A 9,582-nucleotide genomic window follows, 5' to 3' on the forward strand; every position below is an offset into this window, starting at 1 on the left:
ACATGAAAAAAGACAAAAAGAAAAATAGATTTATTTTATCCATTTACATGCACAATAGTAGAAGGTTTGATAGTTTTAATCTTCATGCTTAGGACAGCAGGATTGCATACATGTTAACTTAGCATTCTTTTGAAGCAAAGCCTCTTAGCAGTTAGTTAGAAAATGGTGTGTTTTAACGTTTGATTTCAGTGTCTTTCCTTGTACTTTCTTTCTTGCAATAGGTTAAGGTTTCATTTCAGACATTTCATTTTATGCAATTAGTTTAGGATTTGGCTGCAGTACATGCACTCCATTACATCATGACAGTAAGGGAATGACACATTGTAATGCTGCACATCTAGTATCGATACCTCTTAAGTTTGTATGAACCCTGGGTTGATAATTAAAGTCGGTAGTGTTGGGAGTTGCAACATTCTTGTTGCAATATCGAGGCTCATCACTTTTGGCGCCGTTGCCGAGGAGGTGTCAAAGTATGCATTGTTTTATTACCTAGTTGATTAATTTCTTTTTTTCTTTTTGCAAAAAAAGTAAAATAAATGCGTTAGGCATATTTCATTTCAAAAGTAGAAAAGTGCATTGCATTATAGTTTTCAAGCAATCATAAAAACAAAAAAAACTCCAACACCAACCCACCCCCCCATTTAATCATGCGACATAGTAAGAGCCACATCACCATTCACTTTTGCAGGTAGAAGAAGAATATGACAAAGAATGTAGAAGAAATGGATGGAGATTATGAGGAAGATCCTCTCGGATTTCTCATTCAAGATACTGATGGTAGTGTGCACATGAAGAACATCCCTACATCTTTTCTTCCAAAATTTCATGGTCTAAGGTCAGAGGATCTAGAAACCTTTCTCGTTGAATTTGAAATTGTTTGTGGATCTTATGGTTACTTATTAAAAATTCAAAAATTGATATTGTTTCCGGCAACATTGAAGGATAGAGCTCTTAAATGGTTCATGAGTTTAGGGACTAATTCGATAAGATCATGGAATGATATGAAAAATATATTTATAAAAAAATACAAAGATCATGATATTAAAGAAGAAATATTTAGAATGAATAAAAGAGAAGATAAGAGGGTAAAACCACATCATTTAGGATCCGACACACTAAAAACCATCTTACTTAAAACAATTAGGGATGAGTGGATTGATATTCTTGATCTCATGAGTAAAGGTGATATATATCAATTATCGTTTGAAGAAATTTGTGAAACATGAAAACACATGTTAAGAGGAAATGCAAGAGAAAGTCAATTAGCATTAAGATCGGTAAGTCAAGCTAAACTTGGAAATTTGTTTGATGACTTTAAAACATAAATTCTTAGCAATCTAACCGAACAAGTAGAAATTTTAAGAATACAAAATGAGCAAAAAGAAGCTGTTTGTTTTTTCCATGCAGAATCACATGATGTTAAATGTTTCTCCTCATTACCAAGATTGAAGGAAGTTCACCAAGAAGACAATGGAGCAAGTCAATTTCCAATGCAACAATGTTATATAGCTCCAAGAGGACCATGGGAGCCTATTCAGCTTGATATGATGCAAGAGCCTAATTCACACTTTCATGGTTATGCATATCCACCTCAAAGTGATTGGAACACACCTTTTCCTTGGCGACATTGACCATCTCAACCCCAAAACCAATCTTGGCAGCAAGGTTGGCAAGGAACTTATGGGATCCATCTACAATATCCTCAATATTTTCTTCAGTATCCTCCATACCAAACTCCATGTTATCCTTACCATTCACCTCCACCACAACCACAATCTCAATCACATCCATCTTAAATATACACTCCCACTCAACTACATGTAACACCATTTCCAAACCCACACCTTGAAGTAGCTCAACCCACTTACAATGCTGAGGTACAAAACTTCCAAACATCTCCTCTTGAGCTCAGTGGTATTCACCATAGCTCAGGAACAATATTGCAAAAAAGATATTCTCTTGATACCATTGAAGGACTACATCCAGAAGAAGAAGATTCGAAAGAGAAGATCAAAGAATCATGGGTTGCACTTGATGAAGAGAAGACATCAAAATCAGAGATTAAGAAAGCTCCCTCATGGTTACCATCAAATCCTCCATGTATTCAAGAGATCAATCAGCAAAAAGAAGAATACTTGAAGGTCATGATAGAAGAAGACATCCAAGATGGTCCAAATCAGCAAGTGGACCAGAGGCATCACAACTATATTGAAATATGGTTCCAGACAGTCACTAAGTTGCAACAATACTCTCTTCTTCAATTGTGCTTGATATCATCAAGGTCAAATCATTTGGTCTCTGAAATCTAGGTACATGTCAAAGCATACATTTCAAGCCTACACTTCGTTTTTTTCTGTCATCTTAATGTGTACATGGATCCATTGGAAGTATTCTTATACTTGAAAGTGATTTTGTTCTTCAAGTAGGGTTGGGTAGAAAAAAAAATGAAAAATAAGAGAAAAAATAAAAATCTCAGGTGAAAACCTCCTTGGAGGCGCTTCAGATTGGCTCATTGATTGAAAACCTCCATCAGGCAGTGAATAAGTTGGAAAAAAGAAAGAAAGAGAAAAGACAAGAAAAGATCCTAGGTGAAAACCTCCTTTGAGGTGCTAGGCAGACCTACTAGTTGAAAACCTCCTTAAGGCGGCTAGTAGGCCTAGAAGAAAAAAAGAAGGAAAAAATAAAAGAAATCCTTGCTCCATGCATCTATTTGATGAATGCATGTACTCTCCAACATTTGCAAGCAACATGAAAAAGTTGGTACCAAAAGGAAAATTAGTCAAGCCTAGTCAAAAGAAGTCAAATTTTGACTTTCTCCTCCTTTGCTCAAATGCTCCAACAAGGCCAAGGCCATGCCAATCCATCATCCTCATTTATTTTCACCATCCACCGATCATTCTCAAGGTTCTACCATTCATATTTCTTACTGTCCTAAAAAACTACAGGATGCTTTGTTTTACTACAAGATACAAAAATATATAGAGTAGAAATTTGTTTTTTCCATAACCTGAAAACCATGCATCCATTTTCCAAGTTGTTTCAGGGGGAGATGCATATGGATGATGGTAACATGTTCAAGCAATTTCAACGAATTCTAGTGCATAGTTTTCGAGAAATTAGCCTCCATCACCTACAACCAGTTTTGCATTTTATCGATATTCGTGCATCCATTTAAAGAGTTGTTTCATGGGGAGATGAATATGGATGAAGGTAACATTCCCAAGCAATTTTAGCAAATTCTAGTGCACGGTTTCCAATAAATCGGTATCCATCACCTTAAGCCATTTTTAGGTTTTCTCGAGATTTGTGCATCCATTGACAATTTTTTTTTATGGGGAGGTGCATAATGATGATGAAAACATGCTCAGAAAGTTTTAGGTCAATCCATTCTACCGTTTGGGAGATATGGACAAACAAGCCGTTGTCCTTAAAACCTACAAGTTTCCTTGAGATCCTACATTATACAACACAACACCTACAAGATTGGTAGTGAGCAGTTTTAAAAGGGAAAAACAGAGTTTGGCTTCATCAAGAAGTGTTAAGGAGGTAGGCTCTACATTTCCCCACATTTTTCCAAGTGAAAGGAACATGAAAACCCTTATAGTTTGTTGAAAGTGATTGCAGCATAAGGAAATTGTATACATCAAATTTTTAAATTTGGTATCAGACATATACAAACCTCCATCCATCAGAGAAAAATGATAGGGGGAACCCATCAACACAGTGAGGATTCATCAACACCCTCCTATACTAGAGCTATTCACAAGGCACAATTGGATGGGTTTCTTTAAAAAGTTAAGGGGATATGATGATGAAGTAGCCATAGATTTGTAGTTAGCTTCAGCATGGAGATCTAGAGGTCAAAGAAGCTACTCTTGAACTTAGCAACAATATCGGGATCATCAGCATCACCATCCAACACCTGCACATCAACATCAACTCAACAACAACATGCAGGTCTCTCCAAAAACCATCAGGTAGGTACATGTATGCAATATTGTTGACCTCTTCTCTTGAGCATATTATAGTTGGAAATTTGTTGTCAATGCATGAGAGATGAGGTTTTATAAGCTAAGGATGGGTCAATAGTCTCAACCGCCTTCAACTAGTTAATTGCAACTCACTCTTTCATTCATGCAATGTTGAAAAGTCAAATTATGAAGGGTGATGATTTCAAGGAATGAGGACAGCAGTTAAAAAAATATTTTTTTGCAAAGGCCAAGTCACCACAACACTCCAAGCCCCCCATCCACTTCATATTCACTATCTATTCATCATTCATACATCCCATTTCATTCTTGGAAAAAAACAAACAGAGCATCCTCTCCATTTTCATAAACCTACACTACTCCCTTTGAGCCCTAGCATCATCATCCAATCCCTCTTCATCATTTCACTTCCATATAGTTAGAAGACCCTAAAAGAGGAGGAATGACTAGTATAGGAAGGTAGAATGTTGCTACAAGATGGAATAAATGAACAAATTATGCTAAACCCCAAGGTGGAAAAGCTTAAGAGAGAGCTAAACAAAACAGAAAACTCCAAGGCCATTAGGCAATCATCTAGGCCGCAAGAGAGAAGAAGAAGGCAACAAAAGGAAATGAGACATTCACCATGAAAACAAAACTCAAATTGCAGTGATAAAAATAAGGTTTCCAAGAGGTCTCTTATCTCTTTCTAGCTTTTGTCCAAGGCCTTAAAGATGTTATAAAAATGGGAAAAAGACATGGAAGTCAAGTAAGGGTCTGCCCTAACCTCAGACTATCATTTATGTTCAAAAAGGGTATCCTGTATTTTTAATAGGTTTCCTGTAAGTTTCCTATAGTTTTGACAGGAATTACTATAGGATGTCCTAGTTCTCATCTAAATGCATTTTGAAGGTGTTAGAGGTGTCCAAATGATGGAGAAAGGTAAAAGAAGGTTGATAAGGATACAAAAGACCTTGCTAAACTAAAAAAATATTCAAGAACTCATCTTGAATAAGGGCAAGGAAGCAAGCTAATGGTCTCAAGAAACAATGATTTTTCTTTGCACAAATATGTTTTTGGGCTTGTCATTGCAGAACTTACAACTAAGATTTTTAATGCACAAGAGAGAGGCCACTAGGGCCATGGATGATGCATAATGAGGTCACTAAGTTGCTCAGAGGATGAACAACACTTTTAGCAGGAGGTATGATGGGCCTCTAAATTAGACATAAATTAAGGCTCATACCTCTAAATTAAAAAATAATTTAAGGCCTATGACCATCCTTCAGCACATTAAACCTCTATTTCTGAATTAGATAATATATTTTTAACTTTAATATATTTATTATGAAGGTTTATGAATAATTGCATATTTGTGCCTAATATTATTTATTTTTTTTGGAATATTATGAGAATATTGGGGAGATTATGAAGAGTTGGAAGAGGAGATAATTTAGGGACCTATTCCCTACTACTGGAGGATCAATAATAAATAATAAATCAACAAGATATTATGGAATTATGGCACAAATTGTGGAAGTCCAATGATTGAGAAAATTTAGGAACGTGTTCCTCTAATCAAGGGACCATATCCACTAATCAAGGGATTTTGGTGGGGAAATCTTCCTCCATTCATGGGGAATGATTCCTAATCATTTTGTATAAGTACCAAGTCGAATTTTCCTCTAGGGAGAGGTTTTCATTAGTGTTCTTGTGGAGAGAACTCGTATTTCTGCAGCTGCATTGTATTTTCTTGCAGGGATGTGATTCTATTGATGAAAATAGTGAAGGTTGGTGTCATGTTTAGCTTTTAGATATTGTTATCCTCCATAGGTCTCTAAGTTTCCTTGGGCTTGGCCATTCCAAGAGCCTCAGAGCCCTTTTGTATCACTTTCTTTCCTTCTTTTCATTGTTTATTTACATGCATCTCTAGTTTTTATTTCTTTCAATTTTTGCATTTAGTATTAATGATTTCTTGTTGTAGGATTGAGTTAAATGGTTGACGTAAGTTCTTTTGCAGGATCACAAGCATTATTTCATCCTTGGAAAATCTTTGGAAGTTCATAGTAATCATTGAGCTGCTTGGATTAGTTTTCTTATTCCCAAATCTAGATTGTTGGACCTCCTTTTTAGCAAAGAACAATAAATTTCTACTATTTTTTAGAGCATGCTAACAAGTTTCAATCGATTTGGTCCCACTTGCGTTAGATCACAAAAACATTCTAGTTCATAAAAAAAGTAACCCCATTGGATTTGCACTTGATTTGGTTAGGAATCTTTTAGATTTAATAGCTCACTAGTTCTCTAATTTCTATATTTTCGACTAGTAATGTTTTTATTTTTATTTTTTTTGCATGGTTTAACAGAGGTGTTTTTGAGTGATTCCATTTGGAATGGGGACCTAATACATCCTAGTTAATAAAAAAAATTTCCCATTCAATTTGGATTTGATTTTCTTGGTCATTCGATGAGTTATAGTAAATCCTTACATCCTGTAGGAAATCATTGTAGCATTATGTAGGAAATCCTGTTTTGAGCCCGAATTGAGAAAAACCATCATTGAAACTAGGATTAGGGCTCTACTTGACCTCCATGCAATCAATACCATTTTAACCCTCTTGCTCCTCACTTGGGTCGGTGTTTTTCTAGTTTGCAAGTGTAGGATTTAATAACCATTTCTTCCATTTTCAGTCTTACAGTAGATCTCATCAATGACTTCATCTTATTCTACAATTTTTCCTCATGCATGAAGTAGACAACTAGGTCATTAAAATCTGCTTTTTTAGGTCAATTAAATTCTTCTTGTTTACATGATTTTTGGGAAAATATCATTGTTTGATGTGGTGCAGGTGTTTCAGAAGCAGAGAAATATTTCATACCAAGCAACCTCCTTCCAACTTCATCCATCTATAATCATTCCTTGCTTTCACTAAGACCTTCACCAATTTCATCATTTCACATGGAAACTTCTCCAAGAATGTTGAGAAAATCCAACCATTTCCCAACCTTGGTTTTTAGTTCTGAGTGATCCTAGGCATTTTCTCACTCTATTCCATCCACTAACCACCTTCCCTAAGCCTTCCATCACCTCCAGCACCCATCGCTTTTCTCTCGGATGTATCCTATAGAAATACAGGGAATCATATAGGTTTTTAGTACATCATGTGGGTTTTCCTGTAGTGGCCTGTTTTGAGGCTGAATTGAGGGAAAACCTCCAGGAAGCCACACAAGGTCACTTAAGGGTCTCCTAAGCCTTCCAACCATCCACCGTCACCTCCAAGCCACTTGCCACATCATCGAGCCCCATCACTTGTCTTTTGCTGAGATCAACCCGGAGAGAGCCCTCTCCTGTCCTCGTAGGGCTAGCTACGAGGCTGAGCGTGGTTTGATGTGGACCTAGAACCTTGTCTTTTCAGCCTGAGGAAAATCTAGGCTCTAACATAGTGGCGACCATACTGGGGAAGAAAATGGTTTTCTTGTTGATGTCATTTGTTTTATAGCTACAGAAGGAGCCTGAAGTTATGCCAGGTAGCCTTCAAAATGCTTTTGCTTTGCATTATCGGAAGTAGATAAACGCTGCCTCAGTCAATCTCCGGTCTAGCTTGTAAACGTGACATCAATCTTGTTAATTGCCCCAGTACATGTATAAAGTTCAGATATGATTGTTGATGGTGGAAAACGATCAGACACTGGAAAGGCTGAAATCATTCACCTGACGATTCTAAATCATTTTCGAGATCAGATCCAAAGACTCCACTGGATGATGAACCTAGCGAGCAGAAACATGAAAAGACAATATGGACAGATCAGGTATTCAAGTTGGAATTTCATCCAAGACAATTTGTTCTTTGTTATAAATTATTTCTTCTCTTTTCCCAAGAATGTTAACAAGGCTTTGCAAAGTATACTATATTTGAGAAGAGATCCTTGGCCTGCAGTTGATTCTTTCCCTTTGAAGATTGTAAATACGAAAGATTTGCATGCCTTTGAGCTTGATCAAGACCCTTCTTATAAATCTTGTGATGACCCTCTTTAGAGTGATGAACCTAAAGAAAACAAAACTGATCTTGTAGCTCTTGTATATACTCCTACACCTTTTATAGTCCGAGATAGGTATAAACCTCTTGTTTTACCTTCTGTTCTTCATGCTTTTCCCAAAAACTATGATCTATACTTGCCGAGGTTTGACGGTGAATGTAAGAATGTCAACACTGAGAACATGTGCAGAATGTTGAGAATTTTCTAGATCTTTTTGAAGTTGATGAAGAAGATGTTAGTATAAGGATTTTTTCTCTTTCTTTGCAAGGCAGAGTGAAGAGTTGGTTCAAAGCCTTACCTGATGCGAGCATCTCAGATCTCCAACAGTTCGTCAAAGTTTTCCTCGACAGGTGGGTGGTCGGACAGAACTTTTTATTGATTATATAAGAGTATAACCAGCCGAAAACACTGCCAGGGGAGGCAGTACAGCAATTTTCTGCTAGATTTAATCAAGTTTATTATTCAATGCCGGTTGATATAAGACCTCCTCCTAGATCTACTCTCTTGCACTATCCGGGTGCCTTTGATCCAGAAATGGAGTTTCAGCTGAGAGAAAGGAATGTTGCAAAACTTGAAGAGATATAGAACAATGTAGTAAATGTAGAGGCTCATCTGCTGATCCGAAGGGCAAGGTTGAAGGAAGAAGAGATGGGAAACATAGATTCGGAGGAATTGATATCTTTAGAAGTAAAGCTTGACATTTTGGTAAGTGCAGTAGAAGAGATGATGCAAAGGATCAGCGCAAGGAATGATTATGATGTTCAAGCCCATGGCTCGCTGATTGAAGAAGAACAAGTTGCTGCTCCAAAACATTTTTTTTCTTATCCCAATTGTTATAGATCTGATAATGATTGTCTTATTAATCATCTTGGAGAAGAGAGATCTATTGATATGACATTTATGCTTGATGATGTCTTTTATATTAATGATTTGCCTCAGTTTGATCAGTATGATGATGATTATGTCCTCCAAACAGAAGCTAATCTCGCAGACAAACCAGCCGCTAGTTTGTGGGAGGATGAAGTTCACTTTCAGCAGCTCGAATATAGTGATCAACTGATGCATATCAACTATGAAAATGACGAGGAAAGTGCAGCAAATTTTGAAGTAAGTGAAGGATCCTTGCCTTTTTGTTTTGATTCATGTCAGTTCATCAGAGACAACTTCCATGCAATTAGAAATCAGCTGTCAACAAGTCTTGATTTGGACCATCTTGAGAGAAATGAAAACCTTGTTCAAGACTTTTCATATCCAGATTTGCAGCCCCTGAATGCCTTTGATTTTTAAGTTGCAAATAAAGACTTGGAAGCTGGAACATATGCTCAAATGATGCAAGATGATTCCATACCATTTTGTTTCGAATCATTTCAGTTTTTGAAGGGAAAATTGCATAGTACATCTTCAGTGAAGAATGAGCAGCATGTAGGCAATCATGTAGTCACATTGGAACCAATAGAAAATGGGTTGCAGTAGTCTTTTCAAGTTTTTCATGATCCAATAGCTGATGTTTTGGATGAGGTTTGCAGTCAAAGTCCTTCTCCATTGACTACATGTGAGCCTGAAATGTGTACTGATA

The sequence above is a fragment of the Pinus tabuliformis genome, chromosome 4_1 (assembly GCF_031772625.1).
Source record: "Pinus tabuliformis cultivar Carrire ecotype Pingquan chromosome 4_1, CPIR1, whole genome shotgun sequence".
NCBI classification, from domain to species: Eukaryota; Viridiplantae; Streptophyta; class Pinopsida; order Pinales; family Pinaceae; genus Pinus; species Pinus tabuliformis.